The 21059-nt window shown below is 38.6% G+C and overlaps 1 protein-coding gene across 10 annotated transcripts in view; it reads left to right on the top strand.

Moving 5' to 3' along the window:
- The window catches only part of KCNN2 (potassium calcium-activated channel subfamily N member 2), a 504825-nt gene that overhangs the window by 42008 nt on the left and 441758 nt on the right, over positions 1-21059 (top strand). The gene's annotated exons all lie outside the window — the stretch shown is intronic.

Here is a 21059-nt window from a genome sequence, read left to right as displayed (position 1 = left end):
AGGTAAAGTTCCCATCCATTTCAAGTATTGGAATACTAATTTTTTAATTAGAACCTCTGTTCTGCCTTAAACTCTGGGTCTGGCCACTAGCTCACCCAGATCTATCAAGTGAGTCACCTTCGTCAGTTGCCACCACCTCCCTGGGGGTGGTGGTTCAGTCGCTCAGTCATATTAGACTCTTGACAACCCATGGCCTGTGATTTTATGCTAATTGGTCTCTAGTGCCCTAGGCTTCCTCCAACTTCCTATATTGGTTTCTTTTTTGTTACTGTAACACAGTACCATAAGCTTCAGTTCAGTTCAGTTGCTCAGTCGTGTCCGACTCTGCAACCCCATGAATTGCAGCATGCCAGGCCTCCCTGTCCATCACCAACTCCCGGAGTTCACCCAAACTCTTGTCCATTGAGTCCATGATGCCATCCAGCCATCTCATCCTCTGTCGTCCCCTTCTCCTCCTGCCCCCAATCCCTCCCAGCATCAGAGTCTTCTCCAATGAGTCAACTCTTCACATGAGGTGGCCAAAATATTGGAGTTTCAGCTTTAACATCCGTCCTTGAACATCCAGGGCTGATCTCCTTCAGAATGGACTGGTTGGATCTCCTGGCAGTCCAAGGGACTCTCAAGAGTCTTCTCCAACACCACAGTTCAAAAGCATCAATTCTTTGGCATTCAGCTTAGGGGCTTAAAATAACACAAGTTTATTATGTTACAGTTCAGAAGTCGAAAATAAATTTTACAGAGATACAAGCAAATCAGTGGCAGCCTAGCCGCCTAATTTATGTTAGGAAGCCTAACTAATGGCAGCCTGATTTCTTCTGGATGATCTAGAGAATCCATTTCCTTGCCTTTTCCAGTTTCTAGATGCTGTCTTCATTCCTTGGCTGTTCAGCTTTTCTTCCTCTGTTTCATTTCTGGGCCTTTCCTGACTTTGCTGCCTCCCTCTTTTAAGGACCCTTGTGATTTACATTGGCCCCACTTTGGATAATTTCACCATCTCAAGGTCTTTAATCATAACTTCAAGGCTCCTTTTTACCATGTAAGATAATATCCATAGGTTCCAGGGATTAGCAAGTGTCCACATAGCTTTGGAGGCCATTGCTCAGTCTCGCATACCTCCTCCTTATGGAGGGCTTCTCAAGGAAGAAGAAAGGTTCTGTGGTATCATGAACCTAAGGTGAAACATGAAGCAGGAATTTGATTCCAATCTTGAATCGGACATTACATCCATTGTTGGATCATACACAAAGCATTTTATGTCCCAGATAACATTCTGTAATTGAAATCTTCTACCAGTTCACTAATAGCTCTCCTAGCTAGAAAATTCCACAACTAGACAAATTCATTTCTATTAAAATATAAATGACTTGAAGAAATTTTACTGTGGATTAGACTTTTCTTCAAAGGACTGAATTTACTCTAAAAATAATAGTTCATCTGTGATGACCTAGAGGGGTGAGATGGGGGTGATTGTGCAGTAAAACTGAATGTACCTATAAATTTTGAACTGAGTATTTATATGTGTAAGTTTTGTGGATACAATTGGCAGTTTTTGTAATTTATACTGGGATCTATTTTGTAAATGTCATGAAAAAAAATTGTAGAATTTTAGAATTGAAAGAATTTTAGGGAAACTTTGGTTTAATATCCATTCATCCCACAAATATGTATTAAGACTTTGACATGACAGGATTATAGTGGAAACGGTGCAGGTTGCTCCCACACGTCTCTAGGTATCACTGCTCATATGACCGTTTAAGGAAAGGCACCACCTGTGGTCTGCAAAGCACAAGTGAAAACATACTTGTTTACAACACCCTGGTTCCTTGAGATAAAATAGTGAAAAAGACAAAACATTCCTAGACCTCTGAGACTTCTCAGTCTGGAGAGGACAATCCACATACGAAGAGGCAAATACACAGTTGATAAAGGCAACATGACAGGTTTCTGTGGGAGAATGTAGGAGAGTCTGGAGCATGCAGGAAGTTTCCTAGGAAAATATTTCATCTACCCTGAGCCCTGAATGAAAATGACAGGCTAAAGAAAGCAAAGGCATGGAGAAGGAAATGGCAACCCACTCCAGTACTCTTGCCTAGAAAATTCCCTGGATGGAGGAGCCTGGAGGGCTACAGTCCATGGAGTCGCAAAAAAAAAAAAAAAAAAGAAAGCAAAGGCAGAGGAAGAGATGAATGAAGATTGTTCAGGCCAACTTAATTGCAAGCTCTTAAGGTGAAGACAGAAGATGATGCTTGAGGAGTAGAAATAGTTCTGCAGAAATAGTTCTGCTGCAGAAAAAAAGAAATGGCCAGAAAAACTAGAGGCTGCAAAAGGTTAAGAAACTTGTGTTTTGTCACCTACCCTATCTCCTCTGGTTCATTAAGGGGCACCTTAAGTTACAATAGATTTATTCATCACAAGTACTGTTGTGTACCCTGGGAAGTGTTCTGCTGGCGGCTACACTACAATGCAGTCTCAGATTATCATTGCTCTAGACCAGAGCTTGTTGGTTGCAGAGGACAGCAGCTGTGTCCTCCTTGTCTTTGCACACCTGTGAAATCCACTGATTGCCTGCAGTTCATCTTCAGAGATGTTCTGGTTATTGAAGTCTCTGTCAATATATATAACTGAAATTTAGATAATTATTACAGAAAGATGTTTGATCTGGATATGATATCCCTGCTTATACAAAGCTAAAGGCAAAACAGAGAAGCTAAGAGCAAAAGCATACCATTTTCTCTGACAGGGTCCTGTTTGCTTCTGTTCTGGTATGCTTCCTGTTAGCAATCGATACAAATTGTCTATAAGGCAAACAACATTGCATTGATAAAATGACATGAGTCCATCATGCGTCTTAAAAAAAATCAAGATAAATTATGTTCCCATTTATAACAATTTATAACAATGTCATACTGCTTTCATCTAATCAAATTATTTTCTAATTTTATTTTAAAATATCAAATATATTTCACATTAATTTGGCTGTCCAAATACCAGGGTAATTTGTTGCTAATGGGTTATCATCATTGCTCTCTTTTTTGTGTTATATTTGTGAAATTTTCAGGAAATAAAGATAGTCCTGAAGGAAGTTCATGAATGTCTAAGTAAATCTCAGTTCTCAACTGGTTTTGCTTGGTAGTGTATTTTTAGTTCCTTTGCCTGAGTTGGATAAAAATTTTAAAATCTTCTTTTAGCTATGTTTTTTTTTGTTGTTGTTATGGTTATTCTCAGAGATTTTATATATATTTTTTAGTCAAATATGATTTTTTATTTTTCCAAAGTTGTTATTGTGCTTATGGTGTGATTGTTCAACCAGTGATTTTCTTTTGAACTTAACCTGCTGCTGAAATATATTATTAGGTCTAATCTTTTTTTCTAAAACTTTAATATGAAAAGTTTCAAACGTACTGAAAAATTGGAAGCATTTTTCAGTGAACATCCTTGTACCTAGTCTCTAGTTTCTAGTGCCAATAGTTTACTATGACCGCTAATCCTTTTCATTTGATTTTTTAAAAACAACTTTTTTGGATTATCTAGATAAATAATAAGTAATAATTATTACTGCAAATAAGTTATTTGCAAATAATTTCCTCCTACTTATCAATATAATACCTCTTCTTTCTTGGCTTAATTCAATAAATGCTTTATAATTAATAGCTATTGTTGATATAGATATATATGTTGTTGATATATATATATAACTAGCTATTGATGATATATATGTATATTAATAGCTATTTTGACTTGATCTCATGAATGAGAAGAATATGTTCAGAAATCTGTTGTTCAGTGTGATATTGCTGGTAATTTGGCTTAGATGTTCTTTTTCAAACTCCATTGATTTTCTTTGATTAATTTATTAAGTAATTGATTGATCCATTACTTTTTGAAATATTTATCAGAATCCTGTTTTGTCCCAGGCACTGTGCTTGGCACCAAATGTACTTATAGGGATTAAAAAAAAAAACAAAAAACTCCGAAGATCCTGGATCCTGCCTTCTTGGGGATTAAAGTCTAGTGGGGTTTGTATGATAAGCTGTGATAATAAATGTCCTACTAATAAAACACTTTGTAATTCATTGAGTAAAACCTAATTGGTCTTAGTGTTTTATTCCTTCAGCATATGGATAAGTTAGATTTTTTAAATTACTTTTGTTTCTGTTTGAGTTTGCCAAATTCTCATACACTGATTATACTTACTTTATAATTTGTCTTTTTCTGTGATCTGGTAATTCACATGACGGGACATGAGAATTGTTGCTAAGTCATGTCAGACTTTTTTGCAACCCAATAGACTATAGCCTGCCAGGCTCCTCTGTCCATGGGATTTCCCAGGCAAGAATACTGGAGTGGGTTGCCGTTTCCTTCTCCAGGGGATATTCCCAACTCAGGGATTGAAAGCAGGTGGGTTCTTTACCGCTGAGTCACCAGAGAAGTCCTAACGTGAGAATTATCTTTTCCTTAATGATTGGAAAGAATCTGTCCAGGCAAACTTTTATGGTAATTCTTTTTTATTCAACTTGTTTTCCCATAAATGCACCGATTTCACTTTTATTTTTGGATCCCTTCATTGGCTATTCAGGGTTTTTTGTGTTTCTGTTTTAAAAGTGTTTTTTTGTTTTGTTTTTTTTTACTTTTGTTTGAAAAAAGCCATTGAAATCGTGTTAGGAATTGCTTTGAATCTACAGGTGGCTTTGGTAATATTACCATTTTAACCAGTATTAATTCTTCCAATCCATGGATGTGAGGTACTTTTCTATTTGTTTCTTTGAATTCTCTCATTATTATCTTGAAATTTTCCAAGTAGAGATCTTACACCTCTTTAGTTAGATTTATTCTTAAAGTATTTTGTTGTTTTTGATGCTATTGTAAATGAGTTCAATTTTTGATTTTTCAGAAAATATTTTTTTTTAATTTTTCAGACTTGGATAGAAAGTGTGTTAATTTTGCATATTATTTTTGTATTCTGCAAGTCTCCTGAACTCATTGATTAGATGTAATGATTTTTGTTGTTGTTGAATCTTTAAGATTTTTTTATATACAAAATCATGTTGTGCAAATAGAGACAATTTTACTACTTTTCCAATTTTGTTGCCTTTTATTACTTTTTCTTGCCTGATTATTCTAGCTAGGACTTCTAGTACTATATTCAACAGGAGTGGTGAGCACCTTGTCTTGATTTTCATCTTAGAGGAAAAGCCTTCAGCTTCACCACTGAACATAACATTAGCTGTGGGTTTGTCATAGATGGCCTTTACTATGTTGAGATATATTCATTCTATTCCTAGTATAAGAGTTTTTATTAATAATGGATGTTGAATTTTGTCAAATATTTTTTCTGTGTCCATCGAGATGATCATACTGTTCTTTTCTTTCATTTTGTTAATGTGATTTATCACAGTGATTGTATTATATGTGTTGGATTTTTGGTCATAGTAAACGATGCTTTTAGTATACTGCTGAATTCAGTTTGCTAGTATTTTATTGAGAATTTCCATGTCTGTATTCATCAGGGATATTTGTCTGTAGTTTTCTATTGTGTCCTTTTCTGACCTCATAAAATGTGTTTGGGAATGTTCCCTCCTCTTTGACTTTTTTGCGAAGAGTTTGAGAAGGATTGATGTTAATTCTTTAAATGTTTGGTAAAATTCACCAGTGAAGCCATGTGGTCCTGGGCTTTTCTTTGTTGGAGGTTTTTGACTACTGATTCAGTCTCTACTAGTAATGATCTATTTGAATTTTCTATTTGTTCTTGATTCAGTCTTGGTAGGCTATATGTTTCTAAGAATTTTTCCATTTCACATTGAATTGCATAGAAAATTTTCTTAAAATACTTATTTTTAAGTCCCTTTTATTGGTTCTGTCTCCTTTTTCATTTCTAGTATTGGTAAAATTGAAGTTCTGCCTGCTTCTGTACTAGATAAATGCTATATCTTTTGAGGGGACTGGTGATATGTTTTAAATAGTCTGCCAAAAATATACATAATATGATTCCCCTTATATAAACAAAAGTTATGTTATTTTTTTTCTGAAACTATACATGTTAAGCTGTTGACAGTGGCTGAGTTTGTAGGGAAAGAGTAGTGACTTTTAATTTTAACTTTTCAGTGCTTTTAGTTTTTTTTTTTTTTTTTTTACTATATGCATTAGTTTCTAGTTTATAAAAAGTGAGTTGATTGAATAACAGGATAGATTGTTAATGATCATAGGTCATGGTACTTTATTTGTACTTTTCTGTGTTTTAATAATTTAAACAAATTTTATTTTAAATTTTAACAGTTTTTAAATCCAGAAGGAAAAGAGTATAATAAATTAGGACAGTGGCTAGCAGAAATATCTAAATTCATGCGTATATCCCTCTGTATCCTTTTTGGGATAATATCAATCCTATGGGTCCAGGAGAAGAGTGGATTTAGAAGTATGGTTGCCAATGAATTCTTCTCCAGATCAAGAAGAAACTGTTACAGAGGTTTGCAGTCTCAAGGAATCATTTCATTACTTTTGTTGTTCTGTCTCCTAAAAATGTAGGGATGAATTCTTAGGGATGAGCAGTTTAGAACACCAGAAATCAAATGTAGACTTAATCTTCAGAATGAAAGAAAGTAATTTTTTTCTTGAATCAACTGAAGCTTTCTCTAGAAGACAGAAAAATAACAGTCTTGGGAAAGCAATTGTATTTACTTTGTAGTAAATTATAAGCAGGCGATTAAAGGTTAAGGCACAGTTTCTCAATCTCTACAGTGCTAGAAGTAAAACATACAAATTTCTGAGGGCAGTACCATGAAACTCTTTACCAAGTACCAAGAATCATTGGTACTTGGAAACTCAGTGCCAAGAGTCATTTTTGGCTTTGTTTGCTGTGTGTGCCTGTGCCCTTCCTTCTGAAGGGTGTCCTCTGGCAAGGGAAACACGTAAATATTGTGGCAGTGCAGCTCAGTAACGTGTGGGAGATGAAGGAGTTGTGACCATCTTTTAGGACCATGGTCTGTAAACCTTAGTATGTATCAAAATACCAGAAAGCCTGTCAGAGCACATTCCTGAACCTCGTCCCCACAGGTTCCCCACAGGTTCTGACTGAGTAGCTCTGGGTGGGGCCTTGCGAGTTCTTCAGTGATGTTGCTTTTGGGGGTCTGGAGACCACACTTGAGGAATTAGGCCTTCATAAAGGGCCTAAGCCAGAAGCTGGAGACCTTGATTAATAGATTATGGTTTGGCCCTCTGGTATGTGATTACAAAACTCTAAGACCCCAAAAAGTGATTCTCAAACTTTAGTGGCAATAAGAATAAGAATCACCCGAGGATTTGTTGAGTTTTAGGTTCCCAGGGCCTGTCTCCATGGCACGGGGAGGAGTTGCATTCACAGTTAGTATCATAGATGTTTTGACGCAATGGTCCGGGGACCATGGTTTTAAAACTACATTACTGACATATTTAGAGGTTGCTGTTTCTTAACTTCTTCCTCTAAAATGATTAAGCCCTAATGTCAGTAGTACTTAGCTGAAGACCAGTGATGCTGATATATGAATCAAGAGTAGCAATTTTATTAAGAAAAGGAAGATTTGAAGTGAGTGCTCCTCTCTGCTAGCCTCAACTGGTAAAGCTGAGCTCTTTACTTTCTACATTCCTGTCCCAGAACATCACTGTACAGCTGGTAGCCTTGCTAGAATTAAAACCACAGTGTTGTAGAAAGCATCGAGTTTATGTGGCTGATCTTGCAAGACCAAATTTGTAGAGAAAATACAACTTGGAAGGTATGGACAGGTAGGAAAAAAAATAAATCACCATTTCTATGTATATATGTAAACGTAGATGTAGGGAATCAACATAAAAATCAGAATCCATTTCCAAGGACTACAAAGACAAGATTGAGACTTTCTTTTATTTTATCAAGTAAATATTTCAAAAGTTTGAAGTTTAAAATCTTCACTTAGTTTCTTTCAGTGCAGTAAACCTTTAAAACCATGATGTTTTAGGCCTTTACTTTAAAACATCTGTGGTCTGATGGTCAAGATTCAAAATTGGAGCTAAGTCATCACAAAATAACCAATGGTAAGAAAGTTACGTTGAATCAGTGATAATTTTGCCACAAGATAATCATTTCTAAGCTTAATAGCATAACTGTTGAGTACAGGAGTAACCTTCTATTTGTGTCACTGAGTATTTAGTTATTCTATTCATGGAGTAACTTGCCACAAACTTCCTGAGACAAGGTAGGGATATTGGAAATTGCTTTAATGGCAGTTCTTGTTTCTGAAGTAGTTGATCATTCATCCTCCTGGAAAATACTGGGTTTCAGGTGTTGGTTTGAAAATGGAACATAAATTGTACCAAGATTCTAGGCATTTGACAGCGTATCAGTCGTATATATCTGGCTTCTGGTATGATTTATACAGTTTTCTGGTATATGTTTTAATTGAAGAAAAATATAATACTGCCCAAAAGTGTTTTTATGTATGTAGAATCAGTGTCACCACCTCTCATATCAAGAAAAGGAATACTAACACCTCCATGGGCCTCCTCTTTGTTCCCTCCAGTCAGCAACCTCCATAAAAGGACTCACTATTCTAAGAACTTCTATCAATATGGATTGGTTTATCTGTTTTAGAACTTAATATAAATGGAACGTTAGAAAATGGACTCTACTATTTTTGCCCTTTTTAGCTCAAGATTATGTCTGTGAGATTTATAGATGTTTCATGTTGCAGTGCTTTGATCTCTTTCATTGCCATGTGATATTCCATTGCTTGAATTGTTTTGTTTTTTTTTTTTTACAATTTATCCATTCTACAGTTCTCAGTTCAGTTCGGTCGCTCAGTCGTGTCCGACTCTTTGCGACCCCGTGAACTGCAGCACGCCAGGCCTCCAGTTCTCAGTTTTTTAAATTAGAAACAATGCTGAAATAAGGATTCTTTTACAAGTATTCTGTTGTACATGTACATTCATTGGTGTAGAGTATATCTCTGGGAATGGAATTGCTAGCACATAGGATTTACATATGTACAGTTTTGGTCTATACTGAGTTGCCAAAAAGTTTTCCCAAGTGATAATATGAATTTCAAAATTATTGTAATTTAAAATCATAACAGCAATATATGAAAGCTGTTGGTACTCCACATCTTCACAAACACTTGGTATTGTTCTGTTTTATTTTAAACTGTTTTCGCAAGTGCATAATAGATTTTATTGTTAGTTTATTTTAAATTTCCTGGATGACTAATGAAATTAAGTATCTTTATATTTGTTTATTGGTCATTTGAATATTTTTGGGGGGTGAAATTCCTGTTCTGTACTTTAACTCTTTTAAAAATGCCTGCTTTCTTTGACTGACTTATACAATATCTTTATATATTCTACAAGTCTTCATTCAGATATCTGTATTGGAAACATCTTCTACTTTGTGGTATATCTTCTTATTCTCTTAACAGTAACTTTTTATGTACAGATGTTTTATATTTTAATGGAATCCAACTTATCAACCTTTTTGTTTGTGCTTGATGCTACTTCTCTCTTGTTTAAGAATCTTTCACAGGTCACGAAGCAACAGTTAGAACTGGACATGGAACAACATGGGAACTGGACATAGGAAAAGGAGTACGTCAAGGCTGTATATTGTCATCCTGCTTATTTAACTTACATGCAGAGTACATCATGAGAAACGCTGGGCTGGAGGAAGCACAAGCTGGAGTCAAGATTGCCGGGAGAAATATCAATAACCTCAGATACGCAGATGACACCACCCTTATGGCAGAAAGTGAAGAAGAACTAAAGAGCCTCATGATGAAAGTGAAAGAGGAGAGTGAAAAAGTTGGTTTTAAAGCCAGCATTTTTTTGGCTCAACATTCAGAAAACAAAGATCATGGCATCCGGTTCCATCACTTCATGGAAAATACATGGGGAAACAGTGGCTGATTTTATTTTTCTGGGCTCCAAAATCACTGTAGATGGTGATTGCAGCCATGAAATTAACAGACGCTTACTCCTTGGAAGGAAAGTTATGACCAACCTAGATAGCATATTGAAAAGCAGAGACATTACGTTGTCAACAAAGGTCCATTTAGTCAAGGCAATGGTTTTCCAATGGTCATGTATGAATGTGAGACTTGGACTGTGAAGAAAGCTGAGCACTGAAGAATTGATGCTTTTGAACTGTGGTGTTGGAGAAGACTCTTGAGAGTCCCTTGGACTGCAAGGAGGTCCAACCAGTCCATCCTAAAGGAGATCAGTCCTGAATAGTCTTTGGAAGGACTGATGATGAAGCTGAAACTCCAATACTTTGGCCACCTGATGCAAAGAGCTGACTCATTGGAAAAGACCCTGGTGCTGGGAAAGATTGAGGGCAGGAGGAGAAGGGGACACCGACTCAATGGACATGGGGTTTGGGTGGACTCTGGGAGTTGGTGATGGACAGGGAGGCCTGGCGTGCTGTGGTTCATGGGGTCACAAAGAGTCAGACACTATTGAGTGACCGAACTGACGGATGCCAATAAAGCAGTGTTTCAAGTTTGTTCTCTCATATCTCCTTTTCTAGTATTCATAGTTTGTGTTATGTGCATTTTAGAATGAGCTTGCCAATTTCCACCCAAAGTAAAACTGCTGGAATTTTGTTTAGAATTGAATGTGGACTTCCCTGGTAGAAGAATCTGCCTGCCAATGCAGGACACCTGGGCTCAATCCCTGGGTCAGGAGGATCCCCTGGAGGAGGAAATGGCAACCCACTCCAGTATCCATGCCCGGGAAATCCCAGGGACAGAGGCTGGCAGGCTACAGTCCATGGGGGTGGTAAGAGTCAAACACAACTTAGCAGCTAAGCCACTACCACCACATTGAATGTATGTATCAATTGGTATCAGATGAAAACAACAATATTGAGTTTTCTTATCCTTGAATGTAATATGATATAATATAAAATACTTCATTTATCTAGGTCTTTAATTTCTCTTAGTGATATTTTACAGTAGTATCTCCATTTCTTTCATTAGATTTATTATAAATTATTTAAGGAAACTTAAAGCTATTAGACATTATATTGTTTTGAAATTTTATTTTCTAATATTGTATATAGACTATCCAATAGCCTTAGTCTTTATACCTTGTATTTCTTTTTTGTAGATAGGCTCTCCAGGGTAGTGTCGAATAGACCTGGTTTTTAGCAGAACTTCTTGTTGTAAATATGGTAATAGGGGGAAACTCAAAGGGAAAGGTTTTTCTATTACACCAGTAAGATGTTGTCTGTTTGTTTGTTAGCAACACTTTGTTAGATTTGTGGTTTGCCACTATTCGTGGTTTGCTAAGGGTTCTTTTCCAGATGGAAGAAATTAATTTCATCTGTGTTGTCCAATTTATCTCCATAAAATTGTTCACAGTGTCTCTTGTCTTTTTTAATTGAGGCAAAATGTGTGCACAGTGAACTGTACAGAACTTAAGTTTATAATTTGGCAAGTTTTGCCCAAGTATTCAACAACATTATCAAGATTTAGAACATTTTCATTACACTAAAAGTTCCCTTGTGCCCTCTTCCAATCAATTTCCAGCACATTTTTTACTTCTTTAACAGATTGCTTTCTCCTTTTTCTTGAACTTGATGTGAAAGGAATAATTATATTTTTGGAGGGGTATTCAGTTTTCTGTGTCACAACATAATGTTTGTGAGATTCATTGATCTTCTGGCATGCATCAGTAGTTTATTTTTTGTTTGTTTGTTTTTTAAATTGAGCAATATGTCATTGAATGAATAGACCAAAATTTGTTTATCAGTTCTATCAGCTGACAGATTATTTTTACTTTGGGACCTTTTTAGTTAAAACTTCAGTCAACAGTCTTCTAAATGTCTTAGGAATCTTATATTTTGTGCACATTTGTCCTCATTCACTTGGGTAAATGGGAGTGAAACAGCTGCATCACAAGATTGTTGTTGTTGAGTGGCTAAGTCATGTCTGACTTTTTGAAACTCCATGAACTGCAGAACGCCAGGCTTCCCTGTCCTTCACTAGCTCCCAGACTTTGCTCAGACTCATGTCCATTGAGTTGGTGATGTCATCCAACCATCTTATCCTCTGTTGTTGCCTTCTCCTCCCGCCCTCAATCTTTCCCAGCAACAGGGTGTTTTCCAATGAATCAGCTATTCACATCAGGTGGCCAAAGTATTGGAACTTCATTTTCAGCATCAGTCCTTCCAATGAATATTCAGGTTTGTTTTCCTTTAGGATTGATTGGTTTGATCTTGCTGTCCAAGGGACTCTCAAGAGTCTTTTCCAGCACTACAGTTTGAAGGCATCAATTCTTTAGTGCTCAGCCTTCTTTATGGTCTAGCTCTCACATCCACGCATGACTACTAGAAAAACCATAGCTTTGACTATACAGACTTTTGTCAAGAAAGTAATGTCTCCATTTTTTAATACACTGTCTAGGTTTGTCATAGCTTTTCTTCCAAAGAGCAAGCATCTTTTAATTTCGTGGCTGTAGTAACTGTCCACAGTATTTTGGAGCCCAAGAAAATAAAGTCTGTCACTGTTTCCACTTTTTACCCTTCTATTTACCATGAAGTGATGGGACCAGATGCCATGATCTTACATTTTTGAATGTTGAGTTTCAAGCCAGCTCTTCACCCTCCTCTTTCATTCTCATCAAGAGGCTCTTTAGTTCCTGTTTGCTTTCTGCCATTAGATCATAAGGCAGGTATCCATTTAAAGTTATAATAAATTGTCAAAGAGCTTTCCCAAGTAGTTTATTTATCTTACCCTCCCATCATGAGTGGCCGGGAGTTGCAGTTGCCTCGCATCCTCGTCAGTACTTGGTGGTGGTTTGTCCCTTTGACCTATCCCAGGGCTGTGAAGCACCATCTCCTGATAGCTTTAACTTGCATCCCCTCAGGATGGTGATGCTGAGTTCCATGTCCTGTGCTTTCTGGCCACTCACATACTTTTTTTTTTGTTTGGTAGTGTCTGTTCAAGATTTTAGACCATTTAAAAAATTGAACTGTTTTTAATTGTTGAATTTTAGAGTTCTTAAAATATTGTGAATAACTTCTTTATCACACATATACATGCTAGTATTTTCTGCCAGTGTCTGGCTTATCTTGTTTTGAAATTTTCTTTTTCATGTGAGAATAGATTTAGATTTACAGAGACATTGCAGAGATAATACAGTTTCCATAGACCCCACACGCAGTTTCTCATGTTAGTAATCTTATATTCAGTTCAGTTCAGTCGCTCAGTCATGTCCAACTCTTTGCGACCCCATGAATGGCAGCATGCCAGGCCTCCCTGTCCATCACCATCTCCCGAAGTTCACTCAAACTCACATGCATCGAGTCGGTGATGCCATCCAGCCATCTCATCCTCTGTCGTCCCCTTTTCCTCCTGCCCCCAATCCCTCCCAGCATCAGAGTCTTTTCCAATGAATCTTATGTTAGTATAGTACATTTGTCATAATTAATGAACCGGTACTGGTGCAGTATCATTAATTAAGTCCATATGTTACTGATATTTTCTTGGTTTTTACCTAATGTCTTCTTTATCTACCCCAGAGCCCATCCAAGATATCATATTTAGTTGCTCTGTCCCCTTAAGCTTCTCTTGACTGTGACAGTTTCTCAGAATTTGTCATGTTTTTGACGCCTTTGATAGTTTTGAGGAGTACTAGACCAGTGTTTTGTAGGCATTTCTTTTTTTATAAGTTAGACTGTGTTTATGGGATTTGGGGAGGATGATCACAAAGGTAAAGTGCCCATCTTAACACCCCATAGCAAAGGCACATCCTGTTAACATGACTTCTTGTTGATCTTAATCATCTGACTTAAGGTGCTGTTTGTCAGGTTTCTCCACTGTAGTCATTCCTTTCTCTTTTGCATACCATACTCATTGGAAGAAATTACTTTGTCAGTTCATACTTCAGGGAGTATAAAGTTATCCTCCCATCTCCTTAAAGGTAGAGTATCCACCTTGATTATTTGGAATTTTCTGCACAATTGGTTTGATTGTCATTTATTCATTCACTTATATCAGTATAGCCTCCTGCATGTTTATGTTTGTTTACTGTATCTTTTGGTTTATAAGCCAGTACTACTCTTTGATATTTTGCTCTTAATTATTCCAGCTTTGGACATTGGGCACTCCTTCAGTTGCCTCCTGTCCCCCTAGTATAATCCTATTATGTAATAGTCACTGTTACTATTATTTAGCAATTCCTTATGTTCTGGCATCATAAAATGCTCATCTTGTATGTTTCCATCTCCACTCCATCTCTATTTCTCCAGGGAGCCCTGGTGCCTTTTATTGGAGGATATAATTAGAAATCTATAGCTGATGTTTTGTTGTTGCTATCAGATCCATTTAGTAGACAAAACAATATAGTATGTGTGTGTATAGAAAGAAAGAAAGTGAAGTCACTCAGTTGTGTCCAACCCTTTGTGACCCCATGGACTGTAGCCTACCAGGCTCCTCCGTCCATGGGATTTTCCAGGCAAGAGTACTGGAGTGGGTTGCCATTTCCTTCTCCAGATGTGTGTGTATCTGAACCCGTGAATATACACATACCTCGGTCTAGATATCCAGCTATATCTGTACTAAGCTAAAGATGAGTTCATTCCTATGCATCCAGATGTAATTCGGCATCACATGGATCAATCTAGGCTTTTCTTAGTGTTTTTCTGTGATCTCTCACTTAAGCAGTGAGAAACCTGGCTTCTATCATCAGCTATTCATTCACTTGAGTGTTTGATTCTGGTATACATGAGTAGTGATTTCAGATGTGTTTGTCTATATCCTTAGACTAGAGGACAGTGGTTATGTGTAGTTCCTTTTCTCTTTAGTCTTACAAACTCTGCCTGTTTCCAAAGTTACTTAGGTCTGTATTTTCTTGCCTTAATTCCCACAGTTGTATACATTTGGAAAGCATATTCTTTTGTCACAGTCTGCATTTCCATTCTGGGATTCCCTGGACTCCTAAATGACTTTTTAAAAATCTGCATACTTTAAAATTCAGTCCCCTCTAAAATTCCATGGGTTTTGACAAATGTGTAGGATCATGTATACACCATTACAGTATAATATAATATAGTTGAACTGCACCAAAAAATCTCTTCTGCTTCACTTATACAGCCCCCCTCCAAATCTTCACCTATCACTGACCTGTTCACTGTCTCAGTTTTGTGTTTGTGATAACATTATACAAATGGAATTATACAGTACATAGCCCTTGAGACTGACTTCTTTCAGTCACCAATACTGAAGGCAATTAAGAATCTCCCCTATCTTTAAGTGAGTTGATACCTCATTCTCTTTTAAAATTGCTGAATTGTATTCTATCATATGGATATATTAGAGCTTGTTTATCCATTTCCTTATTGAAGAATATCAGCTCCTTGCTGCCTGTTAGCTGAAGGCTTCCCTGAGTTCTTTGTCATGTAGGATACTGCATTGGCCAGTTTACATAGTCAAAACCAACAATGAGTAAATCAGTGGATAGGATAGAATCAGTAGAGAAAGTTATCCGACAAGAAGGAAGTTACAGTTGAATGTAACATAATCAAGGAAATGACTTCTCATCCACTTTGCCTTTTTCCCCTGCTTAGAAATAAATCACAGGTCCTGCCAACACTCAGGCTAAGGAGATTGTACAGAAAACATGGGATATCGGAAGGTGGGGTTAACTGGGGCCATCCTAGCATCTCTTCTCCAAAGAAGCACTTTGTTCAATCTTCTTAGCCTCAGTTCAGTTCAGTTCAGTTCAGCCGCTCAGTCATGTCTGACTCTTTGCGACCCCATGAATCGCAGCACGCCAGGCCTCCCTGTCCATCACCAACTCCCGGAGTTCACTCAGACTCGCGTCCATCGAGTCAGTGATGCCATCCAGCCATCTCATCCTCTGTTGTCCCCTTCTCCTCCTGCCCCCAATCTCTCCCGGCATCAGAGTCTTTTCCAATGAGTCAACTCTTTGCATAAGGGTGGCCAAAGTATTGGAGTTTCAGCTTTAGCATCATTCCTTGCAAAGAAATCCCAGGGCTGATCTCCTTCAGAATGGACTGGTTGGATCTCCTTGCAGTCCAAGGGACTCTCAAGAGTCTTCTCCAACACCACAGTTCAAAAGCATCAATTCTTCCATGCTCAGCCTTCTTCACAGTCCAACTCTCACATCCATACATGACCACTGGAAAAACCATATCCTTGACTAGACGGACCTTTGTTGGCAAAGTAATGTCTCTGCTTTTCAGCCTACAGAGTGATGATATAACTGAATAGGACAAATAGAATCAATGATGTGTGACAAATAGGGAGGAATCGGGATTTGATATTAGACCTGCACATTCATGTGGAGCAGAGACTCTCAGGAAGAAGGATTTGAGTAATAGACCGCCATCTGATAACAGTCCAAGTATGGTTCAAAAAAGGACCTCCTTATTGTCCTGATGAGTGCATTCTCTTGGCAAAACTCTATAAGCCTTTGCCCTGCTTCATTCTCTACTCCAAGGCCAAGTTTGCCTGTTGCTGCTGCTGCTGCTAAGTGGCTTCAGTCGTGTCTGACTCTGTGTAGCCCACCAGGCTCCCCCGTCCCTGGGATTCTCCAGGCAAGAACACTGGAGTGGGTTGCCATTTCCTTCTCTAATGCATGAAAATGAAAAGTGAAAGTGAAGTCACTCAGTTGTGTCCTACTCTTAGCAACCCCATGGACTGCAGCCCACCAGCCTCCTCCGTCCATAGGATTTTCCAGGCAAGAGTACTGGAATGGAGTGCCATTGCCTTTGCCAAAATTTGCCTGTTACTCAAGGTATTTCTTGACTTCCTGCTTTTGCATTCCAGTCCCCTATAATGAAAAGGACATTTTTTTGGGTGTTAGTTCTAGAAGGTCTCGTAGGTCTTCATAGAACCTTTCAACTTCAGCTTCTTCAGTGTTATTGGTTGGTGCATTACTTGGATTACTGTGATATTGAATGATTTGCCTTGGAAATGAACAGAGATCATTCTGTCGTCTTTGAGATTGCATCCAAGTACTGTATTTTGGACTCTATTGTTGACTATGATAGCTACTCCATTTCTTCTAAGGGATTCTTGCCCACAGTAGTAGATATAATGGTCATCTGAGTTAAATTCACCCAGTTAAATTCACTCAATTGGAATGAATTAAATTCATTCCAGTCCATTTTAAGTTGCTGATTCCTAGAATATCGACGTGCACTCTTGCCATCTCCTGTTTGACCACTTCCAATTTGCCTTGATTCATGGACCTAACATTCCAGGTTCCTATGCAATATTGCTCTTTACAGCATCGGACTTTACTTCCATCACCAGTCACATCCACGTCACGGTGTTGTTTTTGCTTTGGCTCCATCCCTTCATTCTTTCTGGAGTTATTTATCCACTGATTTGTGGTAGCATATTCGGCACCTACCGACCAGGGGAGTTCATCTTTCAGTGTCCAATCTTTTTGCCTTTTCATACTGTTCATGGGGTTCTCAAGGCAAGGATACTGAAGTGGTTTGCTATTCCATTTTCCAGGGGAACACGTTTTGTAAGAACTCTCCACCATGACTGGTTGATCTTGGGCAGCCCTACATGGCTTGGCTCATAGTTCCATTGAGTTAGACAAGGCTGTGGTCCACAAGAGAAGACTCTATACATGGACATCACCAGATGGTCAATACTGAAATCAGATTGATTATATTTTTTGCAGCCAAAGATGGAGAAGCTCTACCAGTTCAGTTCAGTTCAGTTGCTCAGTCATGTCCGACTCTTTGCGACCCCATGAATCGCAGCACGCCAGGCCTCCCTGTCCATCACCAACTCCCAGAGTTCACTCAGACTCACGTCCATCGAGTCAGTGATGCTATCCAGCCATCTCATCCTCTGTCGTCCCCTTTTCCTCCTGCCTCCAATCCCTCCCAGCATCAGAGTATTTTCCAATGAGTCAATTCTTCGCATGAGGTGGTCAAAGTACTGAAGTTTCAGCTTTAGCATCATTCCTTGCAAAGAAATCCCAGGGCTGATCTCCTTCAGAATGGACTGGTTGGATCTCCTTGCAGTCCAAGGGACTCTCAAGAGTCTTCTCCAACACCACAGTTCAAAAGCATCAATTCTTCCATGCTCAGCCTTCTTCACAGTCCAACTCTCACATCCATACATGACCACAGGAAAAACCATATCCTTGACTAGACGGACATTTGTTGGCAAAGTAATGTCTCTGCTTTTGAATATGCTATCTAGGTTGGTCATAACTTTCCTTTCAAGGAGTAAGCGTCTTTTAATTTCATGGCTGCAGTCACCATCTGCAGTGATTTGGGAGCCCCCAAAAATAAAGTCTGACACTGTTTCCATTTCCCCATCTATGTCCCGTGAAGTCATGGGACAGGATGCCATGATCTTCGTTTTCTGAATGTTGAGCTTTAAGCCAACTTTTTCACTCTCCACTTTCACTTTCATCAAGAGGCTTTTTAGTTCCTTTTTACTTTCTGCCATAAGGGTGGTGTCATCTGCATGTCTGAGGTTATTGATGTTCCTCCCGGCAATCTTGATTCCAGCTTGTGTTTCTTCCAGTCCAGCGTTTCTCATGATGTACTCTGCATAGAAGTTAAATAAACAGGGTGACAATATACAGCCTTGACGTACTCCTTTTCCTATTTGGAACCAGTCTGTTGTTCCATGTCCAGTTCTAACTGTTGCTTCCTGACCTGCATACAAATTTCTCAAGAGGCAGATCAGGTGGTCTGGTATTCCCATCTCTTTCAGAATTTTCCACAGTTTATTGTGATCCACACAGTCAAAGGCTTTGGCATAGTCAATAAAGCAGAAATAGATGTTTTTCTGGAACTCTCTTGCTTTTTCCATGATCCAGCGGATGTTGGCAATTTGATTTCTGGTTCCTCTGCCTTTTCTAAAACCAGCTTGAACATCAGGAAGTTCACAGTTCATGTATTGCTGAAGCCTGGCTTGGAGAATTCTGAGCATTACTTTACTAGCATATGAGATGAGTGCAATTATGCAGTAGTTTGAGCATTCTTTGGCATTGCCTTTCTTTGGGATTGGAATGAAAACTGACCTTTTCCAGTCCTGTGACCACTGCTGAGTTTTCCAAATTTGGTGGCATATTGAGTGCAGCACTTTCACAGCATCATCTTTCAGGATTTGAAATAGCTCCACTGGAATTCCATCACCTCCACTAGCTTTGTTCATACTGTTGCTTTCTAAGGCCCACTTGACTTCACATTCCAGGATGTCTGGCTCTAGGTCAGTGATCACGCGATCATGATTATCTGGGTCGTGACGATCTTTTTTGTACAGTTCCTCTGTGTATTCTTGCCACCTCTTCTTAATACCTTCTGCTTCTGTTAGGTCCATACCATTTCTGTCCTTTATCGAGCCCATCTTTGCATGAAATATTCCCTTGGTATCTCTAATTTTCTTGAAGAGATCTCTAGTCTTTCCCATTTTGTTGTTTTCCTCTATTTTTTTGCATTGATCATTGAGGAAGGCTTTCTTATCTCTTCTTTCTATTCTTTGGAACTCTGCATTCAGATGCTTATATGTTTCCTTTTCTCCTTTGCTTTTCGCTTCTCTTCTTTTCACAGCTATTTGTAAGGCCTCCCCAGACAACCATTTTGCTTTTTTGCATTTCTTTTCCGTGGGGATGGTCTTGATCCCTGTCTCCTGTACAGTGTCACAAACCTCAGTCCCTAGTTCATCAGGCACTCTATCTATCAGATCTAGTCCCTTAAAACTATTTCTCACTTCCACTGTATAATCATAAGGAATTTGATTTAGGTCATACCTGAATAGTCTAGTGGTTTTCCCTGCTAAGTCGCTTCAGTTGTGTCTGACTCTGTGCGACCCCATAAACAGCAGCCTAACAGGCTCCGCCGTCCCTGGGATTCTCCAGGCAAGAACACTGGAGTGGGTTGCCATTTCCTTCTCCAGTGCATGAAAGTGAAAAGTGAAAATGAAGTTGTTCAGTCATGGCCGACTCTTAGGGACTCCATGGACTACAGCCTACCAGGCTCTTCCATCCATGGAATTTTCCAGGCAAGAGTGCTGGAGTGGGGTGCCATTGCCTTCTCCGATGGTTTTCCGTACTTTCTTCAATTTAAGTCTGAATTTGGCAATAAAGAGTTCATGATTTGAGCCACAGTCAGCTCCTGGTCTTGTTTTTGTTGACTGTATAGAGCTTCTCCATCTTTGGCTGCAAAGAACATAATCAATCTGATTTTGGTGTTGACCATCTCGTGATGTCCATGTGTAGAGTCTTCTCTTGTGTTGTTGAAAGAGGGTGTTTGCTATGACCAGTGCATTTTCTTGGCAAAACTCTATTAGTCTTTGCCCTGCTTCATTCCCTATTCCAAGGCCAAATTTGCCTGTTACTCCAGGTGTTTCTTGACTTCCTACTTTTGCATTCCAGTCCCCTATAATGAAAAGGACATCTTTTTTGGGTGTTAGTTCTAAAAGGTCTTGTAGGTCTTCATAGAACCATTCAACTTCAGCTTCTTCAGCATTACTGGTTGGGGCATAGACTTGGATTACTGAGTTATTGAATGGTTTGCCTTGGAAATGAACAAAAATCATTCTGTCATTTTTGAGATTGCATCCAAGTACTGCATTACAGACTCTGTTGTTGACCATGATGGCTACTCCATTTCTTCTGAGGGATTCCTGTCCGCAGTAGTAGATATAATGGTCATCTGAGTTAAATTCACCCATTCCAGTCCATTTGAGTTTGCTGATTCTTAGAATGTCGACTTTCACTCTTGCCATCTCTTGTTTGACCACTTCCAATTTGCCTTGATTCATGGATCTGACTTTCCAGGTTCCTATACAATATTACTCTTTAAGTATCGGACCTTGCTTCTGTCACCAGTCACATCCACAGCTGGGTATTGTTTTTGGTTTGGCCCCATCCCTTCATTCTTTCTGGAGTTATTTCTCCACTGATCTCCTGTAGCATATTGGGCACCTACTGACCTGGGGAGTTCCTCTTTCAGTATCCTATCATTTTGCCTTTTCATACTGTTCATGGGGTCCTCAAGGCAAGAATACTGAAGTAGTTTGCCATTCCCTTCTCCAGTGGACCACATTCTGTCAGAT

The sequence above is a fragment of the Bos grunniens genome, chromosome 10 (assembly GCF_055505025.1).
Source record: "Bos grunniens cultivar Pamir isolate PY7600 chromosome 10, Bosgru_T2T1.0, whole genome shotgun sequence".
In the NCBI taxonomy this organism is placed as follows: Eukaryota; Metazoa; Chordata; class Mammalia; order Artiodactyla; family Bovidae; genus Bos; species Bos grunniens.
This window is presented reverse-complemented; position numbering and strand designations above follow the sequence as displayed.